Raw genomic sequence first — 24,420 nt, 5'->3', positions numbered from 1 at the left:
CACTGTTGGTGAGAATGTAAATTGATACAGCCACTATGGAGAACAGTATGGAGTTTCCTTAAAAAACTACAAATATTACTACCATATGACCCAGCAGTCCCACTACTGGGTTAATAACAACTTTTGTCAAGACCTAAAAGCAGAGAACAAACTCTGCAGCCAACCTGCCAGATAAAGTGGAGTTGATGAAAAATTTTGAACAAAAATGGCATTCCTTCAGCAAGTACCTAATGAGTATATACCCTGTCCCTGAAACCCTTCTAAGACCCGGTTATTCTTCAGTGAAAAAGCAAAACAAAAAAAAAAAGGATTCCTGCCCTCATGGAGCTTTCATTCAATTGGGAGAAGACAAAAGATACATGAAAGAAAGAGGTAAAACATGTGACATGAAAAATGTGATGAAGAAAAGGAAAACAAGGGAAAGGGATAGAAAACACAAGGGTTACAGATTTCAACTTTAAGCAGAGTAATCTGACATTTGAGCAATGACTTGAAAGATACCTGAAAATCTTATCCTGATAAGAACAGTTACTCTAACAAAACATGGCATGTTCATGGCTTAACAGAGCACCTTTCCAAGGCAACACGTCTTTTTCCTGCACTTTAAATGCAATACTGTATCCCAAATTGCTGGCTATGAGGGAGAAAATTCTGATCATAGTAACAGGATAGAGAGGCAAGAGACCTTGCTGAGGTTTCAGACAGTGACAATCACACAATGTAGGTTATTGACTGAAACTGATATAAAGCCTAATAAAATTCTGTGTAGCAATTTGCATTCTACACTCTTTACCAGGGTCTTTTTAATATTACGGATTGTAGATTTTCTATCCAAAAAATAAATTTCTATTTTGGGAAGTTAACAGATGAGTTATATATATTTTTGGTATGAGTTAAGGGCTGGAGTCCTCTTGGAGAAGTTGTGAAATCAAAACACAAAAGCAGGGGTCCACCTTTCTCCAAGCAAGTCCAACTAAAACCACTGTATGATTATGAGTATGTACACATACATCAATGATCACTTGCTAAGACTCAGCAATGATGGAGTCTCATCTGTCTCATTTACACTGAGAATTGTCCATGGTCCAGAGTGACTCAAATGAATCCCAATCCCTATTCTCAATCCCACTTCACATATTTAAGAAATAGAGAAAAACAATCCATTATCAAAAAATTAGAATAATCAGCATAAATAAGCTCTTCTTAAGACCCAAGGGCAAAGAAGAGCTTAGGGGTTCATTAAATGTTCACTTTCCTCTAGGAATCTTGGAGGGTTCTTGCAGGCATGATGCAACACCAGGGAAAACTCTTCTGAGATTTTTGTTACTTCAGAGACAGTTTCCATGGAAATTGTATTTTAAATGCATCAAGGTTTTATTTCAAGTGAACCAGGACTTCTCTAAAGTCATTTTCAGTGTTCACTTGCTCCAGTACAAGCAGAGAGAAACATAGAAATAAATGTTCTTGATTAAGTTACTTTTGTCGTAGAACTCTTTCCCAAAACTCAAATCTCTGTATAATGGATTCCTTGTCTACTAACTGCTAACACTAGAATACCTGTGAGACATGGTTTATAACATACTCATGTGGAAAATGTCTGTATAATGCAGTGTCTATGTACATATGCCTCACACATATTCACTAACCCTCAAATGCCTGGTAGACCTTCAGTCAGCACCATAGTGGTGTACCCTTCACTCCACACAAGAGAAATACAAGAATAAGCCATAATTCCAACCAAAAAAAAGTTGAAGATCCTGTACAGAGAGAAAATATGACAGCTGAAATGTCTTCATTTGATATGACTTCAGTTAGGGTCTAAGGACAGGCATAACATTAAATCAATCGATCAGAAGTCATATGGTCTGTATTATACTTAATGTTCAGTTGGTTTTTGATATATTTACTTGGCACATTAAAATGGTAGGTAAAGTGATTCAAAAGAAATGGTTCATGCCCCAAAGGGGTTTACAGTCTTATACAGGCATCTCATGTTCTGTTTCTTTACCACTTTATTCCCTTCATGTTTCAAAATTTCTGGTGTTTAGTTCTCAACCATCTGAGCCTCTTCTTCCTTAAATGTTTGGTGAGCTCATTCATGATTTCAACAATATCATCTTTATTGTTAGTTCCTAAGTTTGTATCTCTAGTTCTCATCTTTCTGTTAATTCCCTGTCTTGTGTATACAACCTCTCTATTAAAATGTTCCAGTATGCTGTCCTGTTGTCACCCTGAACTCAACAAATACAAAAATTAACACATCTTCTTTGTCCCCAAAGCAGACTGCCCAACTTTCCTATGTCTTTATTGGAGAGGAAGTAGAAGATAGTATTAGTGGGGTACTATAAATTCTAGCTCATTTGGGTTGGCCCTAGTTAACATCTCTTGTCCCAAAAAAAATTAGTAGTAGCAGCTTCTCTCACTCTGAAATATATCCCAGTTAAATGAGAAATTGTATGTGGAATCAAACCAACCTTTACAATTCCTAGCTTTGACACTTACTAGCTGTGTGGCCTTGGGAACTTTGAGCTTCAAATTACTCATCTTAAAATGGGGATAATAATCATAAATGATGTATCTTCCATTACATAGAACATAGAAGACACAAAAAATATTATATTGTTGTTACTGCTATTATCGTCATTACTATTCAGATCTGTATCTTTGAATGAGAAAAATATTTAAGACTGTAGTGGCACACAGGATTAGTTAAAATAGGGACAGACTGAAAGCAGGAAAATCAGTTAAGGTTTCACAAGCAGTGGAAATAGTAAAGTGAAAATAGCATCAAGAGATAAGAACATGGAAATGCAGGATTTAGTGTCTCTATGGTTTGGAATAGAAGGAAAGAGAAGAAAGAAGCACAAATTAAATCTGACTAAAATTTTGAACCCAGGGAACCAGGAGCAGGATGGCAGAAAGGAATAAATAAGGAGTGGAAAGGATAAGGAGCTAGATTTTAGACTAGATGATAAAATACTGACAAATATCTTCAAAAGGAAAAGTAAAAAAATGGCAATGGAGGAACAGAGCTTGCGAGAAAGGGGTCAAAATACAAATTAGGATACTCTGACCACAGAAAATGATGAATTGTTCCAAGTAAAAATATTTAAAGACAAAATAGTCAAAGGGTAAGTAAATATTTCCTGAATTCATGAAATTCACAGAAGCCAAAAAAAAGAGAGAGAGAATTTCTAGTATGAGAATTAACTAACGTTTCTGTGCATCCAAGGGAAAGAAGAAGAAATGAAAATGAATTTAAATAAATTGAACTCTTGCATTCCAATTTACTTCTTCCATATCACTGTTAATCTATATTTTGTCCTTAATGTTTAGAAGAATTCAGTATTGAAGCCTGGAATTTCCTTTTTGGGAAGGATTTTCTTTAATAGATTTAGGACTATTCAGATTTCTGTTTCTTCTTTTGTAAGTTTTACTAATTTGCATCTTTTAAAGAATATCCCAGTTTCTCTAAGTTATCAACTTTATCAGGGTAAAGTTCATAATATTTATTTATTTTTTAAAAAATATCTTTGGGATCTGTAGTGATTGCCTCCTTTTCATTCCTGACATTATTAATTTTTGTTTTATATCTTTTTTTGGTGAGCCTAGCTAGTATTTTATCAATTTTCTTGATTTCTTAAAAGTTAAGTTTTAATTGTTTTTCTCTATTAATTACTGATATTCTGTTTCATTAATTTATACTCTCATCTTTATCATTTCTTTCCTTCCTCTCACTTTGGATTCAGTTTGCTTTTATATCTCTAGATTTTTTAGGTGAGAAACATTGGTTGTTAATTTTAAACTTTTTTTCTCCTCTAATATAGGCATTTAAAATTATAAATTTCCCTCCAGAGACTGCCTTAGCTACACCACAAAATGCTTTGCGCTTTTTTTTTTTCATTTTTTATTCAGTTTAAAAATATTTTCTAATTTCCCTTGTGGTTTCTTTCTCAAAATTGGGTTATTTAAGGATGTGTAGTTCAGGGCTTCCCTGGTGGCACAGTGGTTAAGAATCTGCCTGCCAATGCAGGGGACACAGGTTCGAGCCCTGGTCTGTGAAGATCCCACGTGCCGTGGAGCACCTAAGCCTGTGCACCACAACTACTGAGCCTGCACTCTAGAACCTGGGAGCCACAACTACTGAAGCCCACGTGCCTAGAGCCCATGCTTCGCAACAAGAGAAGCCACCACAATGAGAAGCCTGAGCACAAGGAAGAGTAGCCCCCACTTGCCGCAAATAGAGAAAGTCTGTGCACAGCAACGAAGACCCAATGCAGCCAAAAATAAAAAATAAATAAATTTAAAAAAATGTGTAGTTCAATTTCCAAATAGCCTAAAACCTAGCTCCTTACCATCTCCACTCCTTTATTTCTTCATCTCTGCCATCCTACTCATGGTCCCCTGGGCTCAAAATTTTAGTCAGATTTAATTTGTGCTTCTTTCTTCTCTTTCCTTCTCTTCCAAACCATAGAGATACTAAATCCTATTCTTGCATGATCTTATCTCTTGATATTGTTTTTGCAGTGATCTCTTCTTAGTTTCTAAAACTTAATTCCACGGTAGTCAGAGAATATACTCTGTACACTTTAGGTTCTTCCAAATTTATTGAAACTCCTTTAATGTCCCAGCATCTGGTTTATCTTAGTGAATTGTCCATGTGCACTTGAAAAAAAATCCATATTCTATTGTTGAGTGAGGTGTTGCATAAATGTCACTTTGTTCCTTGCAGTTGATAGAGTTATTCACGTCTTCTGTGTCTATAACGATTTTCTGTCTACTTGTTTTATCAACTACTGAAAGGGGAATGTTGAACCTACAACTTTTATTGTGAATTTTTCTGTATCTCCTTTCAATTCTGTCAGCATTTGCTTTATGTATTTGAAGGTCTGTTGTTAGGTGGTGGTAAACGTGTTCTGTGTAATACATTTAGAATTATGTGTTTTTATTACTTTATACTTGAATTATTATGAAACATGCCTCATTATGTTTGTTAATATTTCAAGTCCTGAAGTTTACTGTGTCAGAAATATATAGCTATTTCAGATTTCTTATGATTAGTTCTTACACAGTGTATCTTTCTCCATTCTCTGTTTTAAGAAAACGTCTGTTTTTGCATTTGAAATATGATTTATTTAAACTGCGTATAAGTGGGTTTTTATTTTTTTCTTTATCCAGTGTAACTTTTTCTTTTAATTGGCATGTTTAGACTATTTATATTCAATATAATTTTTGAATTAAACCTACAGTCTTGCTGTTTGTTTTCTACTCGTCCCATCTGGTCTTTGTTCCTTTTTTCGCATCTTTTCCTGCCTTCTTTGAGATTAGTTGAGTACTTTCTAGTATTCTCTTTTATCTCCTCTGTTGGCTTATTAACTGTATCACATTTTATTAGTGGTTTCTAATAGTGATGACAATATATAACTGTATCTTATCAAAACCTATCCTGAAATAAAAGCTTAGCACTCTTTAAATATTAAAAACCTTTAAAAAGTATACTTTCATTTTCCCTTCCATTCTTTGTGATCATTGTCATATATTTTATTTCATCATATGTTATAAACACCACCATAACACATTGTTCTCATTTTTACTTTAAATATTGAATTATCTTTTAAAATAATTCTTAATGAAATAAACATTGTGTTGTATATTTGAGTTCCTTGTGGTGATATGAACATGTAATTCTCAGAGCTACTACTTCAGGAAGTGTGAACGGCTGATCATCCCTGTTGCTACACTCTGAAATCAATCATCACCACATTAGTACTGAGGCCATGCTTCCTACAGGCTACCCCCAGCTAAAATGACTGAAAAGAACAGGGGTATTAAAGCAGGCATGTTCTTGCCAGATATGGGCCTCCTCCCATGGAATTTGGCTCAAGAATTTTCTGTCAGCCTTACCATCAGCCTCCCCATTCTGATGGCTCTCCCAGCTTCCTCTAGCTCCTGCCTCATTTTCCCTGACAGATGTTACACACCTAAGCTTGTCTTGACATCCCCTTCTCAGAGGACTGGACTAATTCAGGGAGTAACTAATTCAGTTTGGTCCAATCAAAAATACAGTGAGAGAGGGACTAGGGATTGACTTAACTCATTGTCAGGTGGGTGAAGAAATCATTATCTTGGTTCGGGGACTGTGCCCAGCATACAGTGACTGCTCAATTACTAAAGATTTCATTGGTGGCTAAGTAGGAATATGCCCCTGTAGAGGGGAATACTGTCGTAGGTGCAAATTTATAAAATAATGCAGGCTATCAGTGCATCTCCAAGTTCTTTTTCATGTGTATTAGAGCTGATGATGGGACTTCCCTGGTGGTGCGGTGGTTAAAAATCTGCCTGCCAGTGCGGGGGACATGGGTTCAAGCCCTGGTCTGAGAAGATCCCACATGCCATGGAACAACTAAGACCATGCACCACAAGTACTGAGCCTGCACTCCAGAGCCCGTGAGCCACAACTACTGAGCCCGTGTGCCACAACTACTGAAGCCTGTGCACCTAGAGCCCGTGCTCTGCAACGAGAAGCCACCACAATGAGAAGCCCGCACACCACAACAAAGAGTAGCCCCCTGCTCACTGCAACTAGAGAAAGCCTGCGCGCAGCAATGAAGACCCAATGCAGCCAAAAATAAATAAATAAATAAACTAAGTTAAAAAAAAAAAAAGCTGATGACATTACTGTTAGTTAAATGCTTATTTAACATATAGTATACATAGATAGTACTTATGTTTTAAGTGATCAATATTTTGAACTCCATTTTATTTTTTTTCATGAGAAAGAATTTTCTACTTTATTATCCATTCATCTTTTTTAAAAATTTTATTGAAGTATAGTTGACTTACAATGTTGTGTTTAATTTCTGCTGTACAGCAAAGTGACTCAGTTATACATACACACACATACATATATATATATATATATATTCTTTTTCATATTCTTTACCATTATGGTTTATCACAAGATATTGAATATAGTTCCCTGTGCTATACAGTAGGACCTTGTTCTTTATCCATCCTATACGTAATAGTTTGCCTCTGCCAACCCCAAACTCCCAGTCCTTCCCTCCCCACCCCGCCCTGCCCCGCCCTTGGCAACCGGAAGTCTATGAACGCCATTACTACCTAGTCATAGAGGTCTATTTCTCATGGGCCATCTAATTGCACTTTGTTGCCTATTGAGTTTTCTTAGGTAATCGATCCATTGCATAAAATTAAAGATTTTTGATGTAAAATAATTATATGTTTTAGTATATGGTGTATTTTTGCCTTTATAACAAGTTAACGGCCATATCTTTAACTTATTATACTTTAAATCATCACTCTGAAACTATGTCTCATTATACGTTACTATTATATTATTGCTAAGAAAATGTGTTACCAGGTTTATGACATACTAGAAATATATTGCTATGAGTCTTGAATAATAAGTGGGTTCACAGCAGAGGGTGGAGGAGAGCATCACAGGCAGACCAACTCAAAAAAACCCAAAAACTGGAAGCCCAGTAAATCCTTTCATATTTGGGCAAAGGCAAGTGATAGCATGGGCTGAATCACTGAGTGTATGAAAGGGCAGAAAGGAGATTGTTGGTGTTGTTAAGGATGATAATCTCTCATCCTACTCTCTGCACTTTCAGTAGAGAACTAACTGAGAAATGAGACACAGGAGCCTCATAAAAGGGAGATCAAAAGGTGAGCTTCAATACTAACAGAATTAACTGGAGGGTATAGCTTAGCTCTGCAGCCACAGTGGGTTTCTCTAATTCCCTCATTGCCTTCCCCAGATAAGTCTGATGAACCCAGGCATAGGAAAAATGGACAACGTCAGGCCTTCCCTACCAAGGGGGATGGGACACATGAGGGAGGAGACAAATACTGGTCCAGAGGACAGGCCAGTCCTAAAAAGAGAGCCCAAAGGGGACTGGGCCATTCATTCCCAGTTCAGTTTCCCAGCTTCAGCAGTAATGTCACTCCTCTTCCTTAAGGAAGAGGAGAACAAGGATATGGATAAGGAGAAAAGTTTCTTCCTATTCTTTACTCTCCTAGGGCATGGAAGGACAGGTACCCATTTTAGAGGGCTCATTTGCTTTTGGCCAGAGAGAATTGGCCCATTTACAGAGAAGAGGAATAATTGCTCAAACCAGTTGCCTTTTGTGGGTAAACATATAAGTACATAGTTCACATATGTGCATAGTTGTATGTTAAATTCTTGCTTCCAGCATTCTATAGATATGGCTCAGAAATGCTTCACTGCTGAAACATTTATTTTTCAAATCATCTTGAAAAAGTAACTAGAAATGTGAAGACTGCAATTTCTCAAAGACTATTTCCCTTCCCTTTCCCTGTATTGGTCAGTTATCAGCCCTACTTCTGGGAACCCAGGTCATTCTATGCAAAATTTGGGCAAGTACACAAAATCAGAGCTATTTGAGGAGTCTGCTTTCCCAAACCGTATGTCACTTTAAGAAGAGAAAAGGTGGACACTGCTCTGGAACAATTCACCAGAACTTCCTGCTTGCAATAACGTTCCTGAATTCAGAGAAGGGACACCCAACTCTGTCATTATTTGTGTGAGGAAAGAGGGGCAGAGAGATGGGCAATTATCTATCATAATCTTTGGCCTACATCTGTCACTTTGTCCTGTGGGTTGGTGGAGTAGGCAAGAACACCAGAGATGTCTGGATGAGGTTTTTAAAAACTGATCCTATAGCCCACCAGCTAGGCTCTCTGGGTGCACAAGATGTCTGGAGAAGAACAAACACATTTGGTTAGGCAAAGAGAATGGGAACTATTTCTAAAGTATGGGTAGGATATAGGAAACTCAGAGGAGACTGTGCAATATCCCAGGACTAGTGAAAGGAGAACCATTACCACTTCTAGGTCTGATTAGTGGCAAGAAGAGCGAGCAGTGTGGGGAGGGCCACTTGACCTGAGTGTGGCTCTTGGTGGATGGATGCAAGCCCTAGCACTCCCACAGAGAGGAGGCCAGGGGAATAAATATCTTGCCTTTACTCTCTTCTTTTCACACATTGCTTGCTAATGAGAGAGGGCAAGAGAGTCTGCTAATACAGTTCTTATCAGTCAGATTCCTGGGGAGAAAGCAGGATGGATAAGCATAGAGAATGGACTTGCAGGGACAAATGAAAATATCCAGCATAGGCAGAAATGCAGCCCTATGAACGAAGCCTAGATGGTCAGGAAAAATAGAATGTTGGATCGTCTACTTCCAGAGCATGGGACACCTGACAGGAGAGTTAGGAGGAGCAAGAAGTTGCCAATATCCTCCAGGAGTTTGAGGGCTATTGAAGAACCGCTCGTTTTTGTCGGAATTGGAATAATACCAGATTAAGTGGGAAGGAATCAGCTCTAAATATCTGGGAAGAAACAGGCAGAAGAAGCCAGGATACCACTAACAGCAAAACAACCTCTTCTTTTCCATTATAAGAGGGAATCATGTATTTACAATGAGCAAAACCAACATAAGATAAAGATAGATGCACTGTGTTATGGTTTGTTCATGATCACGTATGAAGAATAGCAAATATGTCCAGAAGGAGGCAAATGACAAATGATCAATTCAGATGCAACTTTTCTCTCCTTAATGTCACATCAGTAACATAGAAACACCTCTGACAGCTGGGAAGTGTACCAAATACTTGTTAGTATTCCACCTGCGTCCCCTCAGATCCTGTTCTCATTTTGATGCACACCATCTTCAAGCACGCTTTCACAAACTCCCAACAGCTAGCACCTATTTTATTTGCCAGAGAGCTTCACCAGGATGCCAGAGCTACTTTCCCCACACAGGAGGGCCCAGAGTGCCAGGTGGGTTACATCCCTGGAGTGCCCCTGAACCTGTGATTGACATGTGCCAGGGTATAAATACTCCAGATCCCTGGCCCTGCTCACGACAGTTCTGAGGCATGTCGCACAACGTCTTCAAAGACTTCATGCAGGCTTTGAGCCAAAGTTGCCCATCATCAGAGTTTGCTTGATATTACACACTTTCTCAGTCTCCCTCAATCTCACTTCTTCATTCTGTACTGGGAATACTTCCTAACAAATCACTATCACATGAATATCTCAGGGGAAACCAATCCAAGAATGAGGGGAAGGAAACCAAATGAAGAGTACAGGAGAAGATTGTACACAAAGGAAAGGTGAGAAAAAACCATGTGAGGACAAATTAGGACCATCACTTTTTAGAAGGAAAACATCTAGAATTCAGAATGTATCATGAAAAAATTCAAAAATAAAACATACTTGATATACCAGTATTTCTCTACCTCAAAGGAAGAGTTTTCTTTCTCAGAGAGTTTTCATCTCAGGAAACTAGCTGTTGAGTGGATAGTTCAGCATGGCTGCTACTTTGCTGTAGAAGATGATGGTATTGCCCAGCGGTTCTCAGTGGTTGGTTCACACTGAGTGGCAGCAGCAACATCACCTGGGAACTTCCTAGGAATGAAAACTCTTAAGTTTATGTCAGGCCTACTGAACCAGAAACCCTATGAATGGGGCCTGGAATCTATGTTTTAGCAACACTCCAAGTGATTCAGATTCTTCCTTAATTTGAGAACCACCATTATAGCTCCCAGTCCCAGGAGGTAAACTGAGGTACAGGCATTTCCTTGATCCAAAGAAAAAGAAACAGCTTTTGACTCTGCCTCAGGAGTGAGGAAATGGAGGCTGGTGGAAAGCATGAGTATGTAAGAGAAGAAGATGATCGATCTAATGCGCATGACTACAGAACCCACCAGCTTGTGAAACAAGTGCTGGTAAAAGAGACATTGATGAGAAGCTGTTTACAGCACATGCAGTGGTTGATGGTGTTGTCCCAGAAAGAGAGTCTGACCGTTGCCACTGGGTGGGGCGTGACACCACCAGTCTCTATCCCAAAACAAGCCAGGCATCAGCAGAGAACATTCCTGAGGGACATAGATCCCATGGTGACCCCAGGACACAAGGAATAAGGCAGTGATCACTAATGACAAAGAAGCAGAAGAGCAGAGTCTTGCACTTCAAATTGGTGATGATGTTCCTCTCTGTTACAGAGTTTGTTATCATTTTAAGTGAAATGACAAGGGAATAGGAGAGATCTAAGAAGACAAGCTATGAGAATGTTGAGGAGAGAATTCAGCCCAGTAAAAATGATGAAGCTCTAGGAATAAGGAGAAGGTTGTGGGATGGAGTTCTTGTCCATTCATGAAACAAATAAAAATAAAGTAGTCACTGTTGAGACGTTTCCCACAGCCACTGTCTTCAGGGAAGTCATCTCGTCAGGTAGGAGAAAAGAACCTCTTTATGGGCCAAAATTCCCTGACTCAGAAATGAGAACTTCTATTGCTGTAACAGGAGAATGACTAGTCTTAACACAGGAGAAGGCCTTCCTGTCTCTTTCTACACTTATGAATATGCCCCCCTGTTTGAGAAATGTCCCAACACAGTGAGAAGCTCAGGGAGGCCAGTGATTCAGGGTGAGCCAAACTAGAGTGTGCACTGGAAGCCCAGTCTGCCATCACAGGAAACAGCAAAGGCATAGATGCAACATCTCAGAGAGGTTCGGTAATTTCCCAGGTTGCTTAGGAAGCACATCTTGAATAAGGAATGAGAACTGGGAAGAGACCTAAAGACATCATGATCTCTGCCTCCATTACTTCAGTCACTCCCCAGCCCAGAACAAAATTAGGGAAAGAGGTGGTGGTTCCAAAACACTCGGTTTTCAGGCCTTCATATGAGGAAGAAAGACAAAAATTTGAGACGTGGGATGCCACCATGCAGCCACTCGCCCTTGTTCAGCTTAGGGTCAGCAGTACAGAGTCTTACAGTCTCTGCTCTCCCTAAAAGGAAAAAGGCTTGGATGGCGTAGGAAGAGAGGTGCCCTAAGCATGTATACTTCTTTTTCCTGTGATGGCAAAGTTAATGCTGCATTATCCTGGAATCAATTCTGAGCCAAAGACCATGATCTCAAATGAAGGCCATGCCCAGATACTGCCGTCCAATTGAAGAAAGGACACATCATCTGTCCATGGCATTGAGGCCATAACATATTTAAAGGGGGGTTTCTTTTACATGTATATATATCAAGATCTGGCTGGAACCCAAAGAAGCTTCCCTCAGGTGTTCTCCTAGGACAACCATCTGTAAAAGAAACAAGAAAATGTAGTTTTCACAAATAGAGCTCATTTTGACTTCTGCACAGAATTTCAATCCCCCAAGGACTGCTTATCCAAGGAGTAGAAGCAGGACCCCCTCTTCCAGAGCCATAGATAGGGTGCAGGGTTGACTGTAGGTGGAAATCCCTATACTGGCGGCTCTCGGGAACGATGACAAATTTCAGAAACACAATCTGTGGACCTGGCAGTTGGTTAGGGTCCTAACACACTCAACATGGCAAAGCCCCTCATCAGATTACCTTTTTCAATAAAATTATATAGAAACTTCAAAGCTACTGAAGACTTCACGTTATCAAATAACAATGAAAGCTGCCTTAAAGTGGCTTAAGATCTGTGAGAGAAGTAAATGCTTTATTACCACTGACTCCATGGAAGCAGTAATGTGCCATGTAGAGACAGCAGGGAAGAATCACACATAGCCATGGTGACATTTTTCTAAAGATACCTCACTTTTGGAGGCCAAGAATCCCAGTACATATTCTCTATTATTTTGGCTAAGGTAGAAGTTCAATATATGAATGATTCATACTTTTATTCAACAATTATTCCATAATCCCATCATTTCTGCATTTGAAAAAGAACTGAAAAATTATACCCAGTTGCTGTAAAAAGTTTCCTCTAAGACATGGTATTAACTGAATGATGGTGCATTTTTTTTCTAGAATTTACTTTCTTAAATAATGCTATGTATGTTCTCATAAGAATGACATGGAATGTAGTGGGGGGGGGGTTTATGTTATGTTTCTTGTTTCTGTGTCATAGTTGTTTTTATTGTGGGAAGATCACTTAACATGAGATCTACCCTCTTAAATTTTTAAGTGTACGATACAGCATTGTTAACTGTAGGTACAATGTTGTACAGCAGATCTCTGGAATTTATTCATCTTGTATAACTGAAACTTCATACCTATTGAAAAATTGGAGTGGGCATAACACCTGCAAATTCAAGTCAGACAGAGCGATTCCTTCCACCTGGTGGCCTCATGCCTAAATTTCAGGACTATAGTCAAGGCACATGAGCAGGCGCTGAACCTAGGGTTTAAGAATGCCCTGAAAATCAGACATGAAGTCCTCACTGGCATGGAAAAATCAGATTTTAAAATACACTTGCATCTGAACAGGAGTGTTACATTCTGACACTGGGGTACAGAGGGAGACATGGGAAAGACTATATAACATTTTAAAAAATACCATTGAAACTGTGAATGTGGACAGAAAAGGCAGAAGGGAGAAGGAGTATCAAAGGGAATTTTTAAAGGTAAAGCAGGCTTGCATATATTTAGCAGTAGAAGAATCTGTAGAGATGGAGATCTTAAAGATCTAAGAAAGATGAGGAAATTCTGAGAGACTAAAACCCCAAAGAAGATGAAAAGCAGTTGACAAAATTCAACATTCACTCATGTTTTAAAAATATTTTTTAATTAGACAATGATAGATACTTCTTTAAGATGATAAAATATACAAAACTCAGATCAAAAGTCAGCAACTTAATTTGAAAACCCTAGAGACATTTCTAATTAGAACTAGGAGTAAAATCAAGATGCCTACAGTCTCCACTGTTACTTAACATTGTATTAAAAGTATTAGAAATGCAATTATAAATAGGAAAGGAATAGAGGCTAAGAATCAGAAGGAAAATGAGGCAAAATTATCTCTATTTATAGAATATTTTATTAACATAATTGGAAAACCTGAGCAAATCCATGGGAAAACTTCTACAAAAAAATAACAATTGTATTACAAAGTATAAAATTAACATGTAATTCAATAGAATTCATATATACAAATACTAATCAGAATATAAAATGAAAGCTAGCACACTTTTTACAGTAACAAAATAAAATAAAATTCCCAAGGATAAATCTAATAAGAAATGAGCAAAATAGAAATGAGGAAAATTACAAAATACTCCTAAAAGTTACTGAAGTAGACCTGCAGAAAATGGAAAGACATACCACACTTCATGATGAGAAGTCTGAAGATCCAAAAATGTCAATTCTCCCTAAGTTTACTTATAAATTTAAGATGCAATAAATAAATATGCCATCAGGTTTTTTCTGGAACTAGACAGATTAATTATAAAGGTTTTGGTTAAAAATGAATAGCCAGGAAAACCCTAAAAAAATAAGAACAATATGTGGGAAGCTACCTTCAAGATATGAAAACATTATGTAGCTTCTATAATTAAAGCAGTGTGGTATTGGCTTATGAATAGACTTACAGACCAATAGAACAGAATGGAAAACACAGAAATAACTCAAGTGCCTATGAAACTTTGTATGTAATGAAGGCAACAGCTCAAGTCATCAGGGAAAAGAAGGACTTTTTTTATAAATGGTGATAGAACAACTGGATAGCCATATGGAAAAAGATAAAGTTGGATCCATTCCTCACACCATACACTGGTACAATTTCTAAAAAGATCAGACATTCAAATGTAAAAAAATAAAATCATGCAAACATTATGAAAAAATTAGTGAATTTCTTTATAACCTAAGAGGAGAGAAAATATTTCTAACTATGATAAAAATACCAGAAGCAATAACAGATTAAAATCTTTAATTTAAAATTTTAGTATCATAAGGAAAGTCAAAAGACACGTCACAAATAGGAAGGAAAAATATATGCAACTTATACCTCAGACAAAAAGCTAATATAGTTAATATACAGTCCTCCTAAAAATTGGGATGATAATAATGCAATAGAAAAGTGGGGTAAAGTTGTGAAAAGATAATCCATATAAGAACTAATACCAACAGCCATTAAATACCTGAAAACATCTCTAATGTTTCTAATTATTAGAGAAATGCAAATTATAACAATACTTAAAAATTATTTCTCACTTATCAGTTTGGAAAAATTGAAAAATTTTGAGCATATACTATGTTGGAGGGAGTGTAGGAAAGTAGGACCTTCCATATATTTTAGGGGAAAGTAACTGTCAGTCCTGCCCCCCGGAATCCGCAGATTTCATGCAATCCCAGGCAAAATCTCAGCAGATTCTTTTGTAGGAATTTACAAGCCAATTCTGAAATTCATATGGAAACTAAAAGAACCTAAAATAGCCAAAACACATAGCCTCATCCACCAGAGGGCAGACAGCAGAAGCAAAAACTACAATCCTGCAGCCTGTGGAACAAAAACCACATTCACAGAAAGAGAGACAAGATGAAAAGGCAGAGGGCTATGTACCAGATGAAGGAACAAGATAAAACCCCAGAAAAACAACTAAATGAAACGGAGATAGGCGACCTTCCAGAAAAAGAATTCAGAATAATGATAGTGAAGATGATCCAGGACCTTGGAAAAAGGATGGAGGCAAAGATCGAGAAGATGCAAGAAATGTTTAACAAAGATTTAGAAGAATTAAAGAACAAACAAACAGAAGTGAACAATACAATAACTGAAATGAAAACTACACTAGAAGGAATCAATAGCAGAATAACTGAGGCAGAAGAATGGATAAGTGACCTGGAAGACAGAGTGGGGAATTCACTGCTGTGGAACAGAATAAAGAATGAAAAGAAAATGAAGACAGCCTAAGGGACCTCTGGGACAACATTAAAAACAACAACATTCACATTATAGGGGTCCCAGAGGAGAAGAGAGAGAGAGAAAGGACCAGGGAAAATATTTGAAGAGATTATAGTCGAAAACTTCCCTAACATGGTAAAGGAAATAGCCACCCAAGTCCAGGAAGTGCAGAGAGTCCCATAAGGATAAACCCAAGAGAAACACACTGAGACACATAGTAATCAAATTGGCAAAAATTAAAGAAAAATTATTGAAAGCAAGGGAAAAATGACAACATACAAGGGAGCTCCCATAAGGTTAACAGCTGACTTCTCAGCAGAAACTCTACAAGCCAGAAGGGAGTGGCATGATATACTTAAAGTGATGAAAGGGAAGAACCTACAACCAAGATTACTCTACTGGCAAGGATCTCATTCAGATTCGATGGAGAAATCAAAAGCTTTACAGAGAAGCAAAAGCTAAGAGAATTCAGCACCACCAAACCAGCTCTACAACAAATGCTAAAGGAACTTCTCTAAGTGGGAAGCACAAGTGAAGGAAAGGACCTACAAAAACAAACCCAAAACAATTAAGAAAATGGTCATAGCAACATACATATCGATAATTACCTTAAACGTGAATGGATTAAGTGCTCCAACCAAAACACACAGGCTTGGTGAATGGATACAAAAACAAAACCTATATATATGCTGTCTACAAGAGACCCACTTCAGACCTAGGGACACATTCAGACTGGGAGTGAGGGGATGGAAAAAAATATTCCATGCAAATGGAAATCAAAAGGAAGCTGAAGGGCTTCCCTGGTGGCGCAGTGGTTGGGAGTCCGCCTGCCGATGCGGGGGATACGGGTTTGTGCCCTGGTCCGGGAGGATCCCACATGCTGCGGAGCGGCTGGGCCCATGAGCCATGGCCACTGGGCCTGCGCGTCCAGAGCCTGTGCTCCGCAACAGGAGAGGCCACAGCAGTAAGAGGCACGCGTACCGCCAAAATAAAAAAAAAAAAGAAAGCTGGAGTAGCAATACTCATATCAGATAAAATAGACTTTAAAGAATGTTACAAGAGACAAGGACGGACACTACATAATGATCAAGGGATCAATCCAAGAAGAAGATATAACAATTATAAATATATATGCACCCAACATAGGAGCACCCCAATATATAAGGCAACTGCTAACAGCTCTAAAAGAAGAAATCAACAGTAACACAATAATAGTGGGGGACTTTAACACCTCACTTACACCAATGGACAGATCATCCAAAATGAAAATAATAAGGAAACAGAAGCTTTAAATGACACAATAGACCAGATAGATTTAATTGATATTTATAGGACATTCCATCCAAAAGCAGCAGATTACACTTTCTTCTCAAGTGCACAGGGAACATTCTCCAGGATAGATCACATCTTGGGTCACAAATCAAGCCTCAGTAAATTTAAGAAAAATGAAATCATATCAAGCCTCTTTTCTGACCACAACGCTATGAGATTAGAAATGAAGTACAGGGAAAAAAACATAAGAAACACAAACACATGGAGGCTAAACAATACATTACTAAATAACCAAGAGATCACTGAAGAAATCAAAGAGGAAATCAAGAAATACCTAGAGACAAATGGCAATGAAAACATGATGATCCAAGACCTATGGGATGCAGCAAAAGCAGTTTTAAGAGGGAAGTTTATAGCTATACAAGCCTACCTCAAGAAACAAGAAAAATCTCTAATAAACAATCTAACCTTACACCTAAAGGAACTAGAGAAAGAAGAACAAGAAAAACCCAGTTAGTAGAAGGAAAGAAATCATAAAGATCAGAGCAGAAATAAATGAAATAGAAACAAAGAAAACAATAGCAAAGATCAATAAAACTAAAAGGTGGTTCTTTGAGAAGATAAACAAAATTGATAAGCCATTAGCCAGACTCATCAAGAAAAAGAGGGAGAGGACTCAAATCAATAAAATTAGAAATGAAAAAGGACAGGTTACAACAGACACCGCAGAAATAGAAAGCATCCTAAGAAACTACTACAAGCAACTGTATGCCAATAAAATGGACAACCTGGAAGAAATGGACAAATTCTCAGAAAGGTATACCTTCCAAGACTGAACCAGGAAGAAATAGAAAATATGAACAGAATATCACAAGTAATGAAATTGAAACTGTGATTAAAAATCTTCCAGCAAACAAAAGTCCAGAACTAGATGGCTTCACAGATGAATTCTGTCAAACATTTAGAGAAGAGCTAACAGCCATCCTTCTCAAACTCTCCCAAAAAATTTTGGAGGAAGAAACACTCCCAAACTCATTCTGAGGCCACCATCACCCAGATACCAAAACCAGACAAAGATACTACAAAAAAAGAAAATTACAGACCAGTATCACGGATGAATATAGATGGAAAAATCCTCAACAATATACTAGCAAACAGAATCCAACAACACATTAAAAGGGTCATACACCATGATCAAGTGGGATTTATCCCAGGGATGCAAGGATTCGTCAATATACGCAAGTCAACCAATGTGATTCACCATATTAACAAATTGAAGAATAAAAACCATATGATCATCTCAATAGATGCAGAAAAAGCTCTTGACAAAATTCAACACCAATTTATGATAAAAACTCTCCAGAAAGTGGGCATAGAGGGAACCTACCTGAACATAATAAAGGCCATATACGAGAAACCCACAGCAAACATCATTCTCAATGGTGAAAAGCTGAAAGCATTTCCTCTAAGATCAGGAACAAGACAAGGATGTCCACTCTCACTACTATTATTCAACATAGCTTTGGAAGTCCTAGCCGTGGCAATCAGAGAAGAAAAAGAAATAAAAGCAATACAAATAGGAAAAGAAGAAGTAAAAGTGTCACTGTTTGCAGATGACATGATACTATACACAGAGAATCCTAAAGATGCCACCAGAAAACTACTAGAGCTAACCAATGAATTTGGTAAAGTAGCAGGATCCAAAATTAATGCACAGAAATCTCTTGCATTCCTATACACTAACGGTGAAAAATCTGAAAGAGAAATTGAGGAAACACTCCCATTTACCATTGCAACAAAAGGAATAAAATACCTAGGAATAAACCTACCTAGAGAGACAAAAGAAAATGTCTATGATCCTGCCTTAAGCAAAACATTTTTGGATATAAGAACAAAGCTACAATTCATAAAAGAAAAAAGTGATAAATTGGGCTTCACTAAAATTAAGATCTTTTGTGAAGAGAATGAAAAGACAAGCCATGGACTATTTGAAAATCTCATATTTGGTAAAGGACTTGAATTTAAAATATATAAAGAACCTTGCAATCTCAATGATAAAAAATAAACAAGCTACTTTTTAAAAAATGGGCAAAAATGTTGGATAGACATTTCACCAAAGAAGATTTATGGATAACAAATGACCACATGGAAAGATGCTCATCATCATTAGTCATTAGGGAAATGCAAATTAAACCACACTGAGATACCATTACACACCTGTTAAAATGTGTTCAATTAAAAAGTGGACCATACCAAGTATTGGTGAAGACGTGGAGGAACTGAAAATCTCAAACACTATTTGTGGGAGTGTTAAGATGGCACAGTCACTTTGGAAAACAATTCGGCATTTTTTAAAAAAATTAAACATATACCTATCGTATGATTTCACCATTCCACACCTATGTGTTACTCAAGAGAAATGAAAGAATATGTTCATACAAAGACTTGTACATGAATGTTCATAATAGTTTTTTTTGTAATAGCCCCAAACTGGAAACAACCCAAGTGGCCATCAACAGGGTAAAGGATAAACAAATGGTATTAGTGTATCCATATATACTAGTAGTAGTAACAGTAGTAACAGTAGTAGTAGTAGTAGTAGTAGTAGTATATCCATTCACTCAATGGATACACTACTGAGCAACAACAAATAATTAGTAATAGATGTAACAACATGGAATAATCTCAAAATACTTGAACCAAGTGATAGAAACCAGACAAAAATGAATACATACTGTACAGTCTCGTTTATATAAAATCTTGAGAATGAAAACAAAAGAAAGAAAGCAGTGGTTACCTAGGAAGAGTGGGGCGAATGGAAGAGTTCTCAAGGGAACAAGATTGTTGTGATGGTTTCATGAGTGTATACATATGTCAAAATTTATCAAAATTACAGTTTAAACATTTTTAGTTAATTGTATATTAATTATATCTCCTTAAAACCCTTTTTAAAACATAAAAAATACATAAACAAATGCATGTTTACTAAATTGAAAATACTTGCAATCCTGGCACCTTCATGCCTCAAGCGTTCTGCCCCTGCAAAGCATCAACCCAATAGAGGTAGAGATAATATAAACGTAGGGTGAAGCCAGAATAAGGGGACCAAAATTTTGACAGAGCCAAAGTCACCATGGATTTGCTATGTCTTCTTTCTCACTCATACCCCTTCACATTCCTCTTCCTCTAGCTTCAGGAAGAATAGTAAAAGATCTCTTAAAGCGCAGCACTAACCATAAAAGGCAAAGTTGATAAATCAAACTTAATGAAAGATAGGAACATCTGCTGTCAAAAGGTACCATTAAGAATAAGTGAGGGCTTCCCTGGTGGCGCAGTGGTTGGGAGTCCGCCTGCCGATGCAGGGGACGCGGGTTCGTGCCCCGGTCCGGGAAGATCCCACATGCCGTGGAGCGGCTGGGCCCGTGAGCCATGGCCGCTGAGCCTGCGCATCCGGAGCCTGTGCTCCGCAACGGGAGAGGCCGCAACAGTGAGAGGCCCGTGTACCACAAAAAAAAAAAAAAAAAGAATAAGTGAGACATGGTCTGGAAGAAAATAAAGAGAGCTGGAGATAGAGGTAGAGGTAGAGAAAAAGATATGTGTGTATACATGTATATATTACCTGTATATACATATATGTTATACATACATGTACATATACATACACACATGCATGTATATGGACTTACATGTAGAATTTTTAAAATTCCTCCAAAGGAATAAGAAAACAACTAACAATCCTGTTTTTCAAATGGGAAAAATACTTGAATAATTACAAAAGAAGATATCGAAATAGCCAATAAACATATTAAAAGGTGCTCAACATCATTACCCATCAGGAAAATGAAAATTAAAACAAAAAGGCATTCTGCTACAACACCAGAATGGATAAAATAAAAATGTTAAGTGTTAATGAGGATGCAGAGAAACTGAAACTCTTGGACATTGTTGATAGCAGTGTAAACTGACGTAAATATTTTTGAAAACAGTTTGAGAGTATTTACAAAATCTAAATATATGCCTACTCTATTATCCAGAAAATCCACATCCAAGTACACATCCAAAAGAAATATTTACCTACTTTAATCAAAATACATGTTCAGAAATGTTTATAGAAACGTTATTAATAATAGGGAAAAACTTGAGACTATCTGTTCATTAACAGACTAAATAATTGTATATTCATATAATGGAATACTACACAGCCTTAAAAAATAATGATCTATCCAATGCAACAGTATAGATGAATTTCACAGACTTCATGCTGAGGAAAAGAAGCCAGAAACAATAGAGCACATGTTTAGATGAAGTTCAAATATTAATCTATGATAATAAAGGAATAGTGGATAGCTCTTGGGGTGGGGGGAAGTTGTTGAGGGCAGGTCGTTTTTACTGGAAAAGAGAAAGAGGACACCTTCTAATGTGGATGGAAATGTTTTACATCTTTATCTAGGTTGTGGTTATATATAGATATGCAAAAGTTCAATAATCTATACACTAAGATTTGTGCACTTTACTACATGAAAGTTAGACTACAAATTTTTTTACAGGTTTCTGTTTTCTTTCATTACCTACGTTGTACTGCCTACCCAATATACCAAACCACTCCTAAATTCTAGGTCCCCTGAATTCAAGGATCTATTCAGTCTCATCTAAAGTACAGTCCTTCTCTGTATGCTTATTCTTTTCATTGAAGCAACATTGAACAGAATCAAAGGGCAAAACTAAACATTTATCCAAACTTCCCTTATTTCCTAATAAAAGAACTTTCCTAAGGAAAAATTGATAAGTAAAGATATTTCCCTAGCACTTCACTTGTCATTGTTCTCAAAGAAATTTTACCACTAATGGTGAGTTTAGACCAAAGATTTTCTCTTCTGATTTTTGATATACAGCTATATTTTCCATTACATAATACTGTGTATTTATAAACTTATCCTGAGTTCAACATCCCTTTCCCATATGCCTCATTATTAGAATGTCCTGGAAATGGGCAGTGCCTGGAAATTCCATAGCAATTGCCCCTCCTAATAAGCAGTAGCTTGGTGCTGCCCTGATAACTAAATGTGAACCCACAACCATCTGTTTGCTCTGTTACATCCTCCAGACCAGTGTCATCCAATAGAAATAGAATGCAAGCCACCTATGTGATTGGAAACTTTCCGGTAGATACATTAAAAAACTAAACAGATAAATTCACTTTAATTATATATTTTATTTAACATAATAGATCGAAAGTGTGATTTCAGTATGTAATCATTATAAAAAGTTATCAAGGAGCTTATTTACATTAGTTTTCATCTTAATTCTTCAAAGATCCAGTGTGTATTTTACACTTACATTGCACACTTACACTGTGCTTCAATTCGGATGATCACGTTTCAAGTGCTTGATACCATGTATGGCTAGTGACTACTGTATTGGATAGTTCAGCTCCCAATTACCTGGGCCACAGCCAAGGTAACCCTTGAAATGAAACTCCAAATTCTGACTCATTAGTCTTGGAATAATATATACCTCCACCCCATATCTTTATAGCCCATAAAATTATATTTCTCTCACCTGGAAGTTCTAATTCACTAAACTATGTCCCTAGGGCTCCATCCACCAGGCCAAAGGTCACCATACTTGCATCTGTCTGAAACCTAACATACTTCCCACTTACACACTACAAAATCCATCAGAACTGATCTTGTCATTTTGCCAAGACCAACTCAACAAAAATGTTCACCTACTCTCTTAAAAAATGTGATATATCAAAATTATCCTGTAAAAAGTAGCATGAAATTACTCTGAATATATTCATAAATTCAATGTGCTAGGTCAACAAACATGTGAAAGAGAATCTTCCAAGAAAGACATGAGGCAAGAAAACATGGCATAAGGGAAAACAAACTGGATTGGGGTTCAAGCTGGGATTTCAGTCCCAGCTTTGGCACCAGGTAGTCTTACGTTCTTGGGCAACATACAAACATTTCTCAGTCTCCAAAGTGTGCTGTATTATATAAAGGCACTGGATTAAATGATTCCTAAGTCCCGTTCAGTAGTACCAACTATTTTTGTAAAATAAAGAAGAAAGAGTTGGGAAATGAGGATGAAGGAGGATAAATCTACTTGGGAAAGAGTTAAAATCTCCTCTACATATAGCATAGAAAGGAAGCACTGGAGCTTGGAGTCCACACCAAATAATAACAACAACAATAGTAATAGTAATAATAAACACTCCAGTAAAAAATTCTTGGATCCTGTTTCTCAATTTCTAATATTTCTTCAAGAGAAGGTTATTCTGCCCAAGGTTTTCTTCAGGGCAAATTTGACATCCTTATTCCTCAGGCTATAGATTAATGGGTTGAACATGGGCACAACAATGGTATAGAATAGGGAGGACACTTTCCCCTGGTCAAGAGGTGAAATAGAAGGTGATTTGAGGTATGTAAAAGCTCCTGACCCAAAGAAAAGAGAAACTGCAATTATGTGGGAACTGCAAGTACTGAAGGCTTTGGACCTTCCCTCAGTGGAGCTAATGTGGAAAATGCTGAAAAGAATGAAAACCATAAGAGAGAAAAATGGCAACAAAAGGCACCCCAATGCCAATAGTCACAGCAATAAAGACAACTAGTACGTTTATGTAAGAGCTATTGCAGGAGAGCTCAAGGAAGGGAATGATGTCACACATACAGTGATTGACAAGGTTGTCAGCACAAAAGGTCAGAAATACCATATTTCCTATATGAGCCACAGCCCCAAAAACCCCCATCCCATAGACTGCCAGTAAAAGGAATAAACACACCTGAGGAGACATAGTGACTGTGTACACCAGTGGTTTATAGATGGCAACATAGCGGTCATGTGCCATTGCTGACAGGATGAAGGATTCAGAAAAAACAAAAAAAGACAAAAGAAAAAGAGCTGAGTCATACACCTTGCATAGGAAATGATGTTCTTCTTTGGGACAAAACTTGTCAGCATTTTGGGGATGATGGCAGTAGAGAAACTAAAATCTGTGAAGGACAAGTTGAAGAGGAAAAAATACATGTGAATATGAAGGTGAGAATTCAGTCCAATCAAAGTTATCAATCCCAGGTTCCCCACTAACTATGGTGACCATGTAGAAACCTAGAAACAAGAAGAGCGGATCTGGAGTCTTGGGTGGTTTGTTAAGCCTGCGAGGATAAACTCTGTCACAGAGAAGATGTTATCTGCAGCCATTCTCCTCTAGGAGAATCTGTGAGGGAAAACGAAGAGTTGTTCAGAAAAAAAGGGAGAAAAAAAACCCCTTCTTGAGGGCTTCCCTGGTGGCACAGTGGTTGAGAGTCCACCTGCCAATGCAGGGGACGCGGGTTCGTGCCCCTGTCCGGGAAGATCCCACATGCTGCGGAACGGCTGGGCCCGTGAGCCATGGCCGCTGAGCCTGCGCGTCCGGAGCCTGTGCTCCACAATGGGAGAG

The 24,420-nt window shown here is 37.7% G+C and overlaps 1 pseudogene; it reads right to left on the bottom strand.

Annotated features, from left to right (window-relative positions):
- Window positions 1-23,243: 23,243 nt before the first annotated feature.
- Window positions 23,244-24,182, bottom strand: LOC101319420 (olfactory receptor 8B12-like; annotated as a pseudogene).
- Window positions 24,183-24,420: the final 238 nt, after the last annotated feature.

Source organism: Tursiops truncatus, chromosome 8 (assembly GCF_011762595.2).
Source record: "Tursiops truncatus isolate mTurTru1 chromosome 8, mTurTru1.mat.Y, whole genome shotgun sequence".
Taxonomy (NCBI): Eukaryota; Metazoa; Chordata; class Mammalia; order Artiodactyla; family Delphinidae; genus Tursiops; species Tursiops truncatus.
Note: the sequence above shows the minus strand (reverse complement) of the source record. Positions and strands in the feature narration are given on the sequence as shown.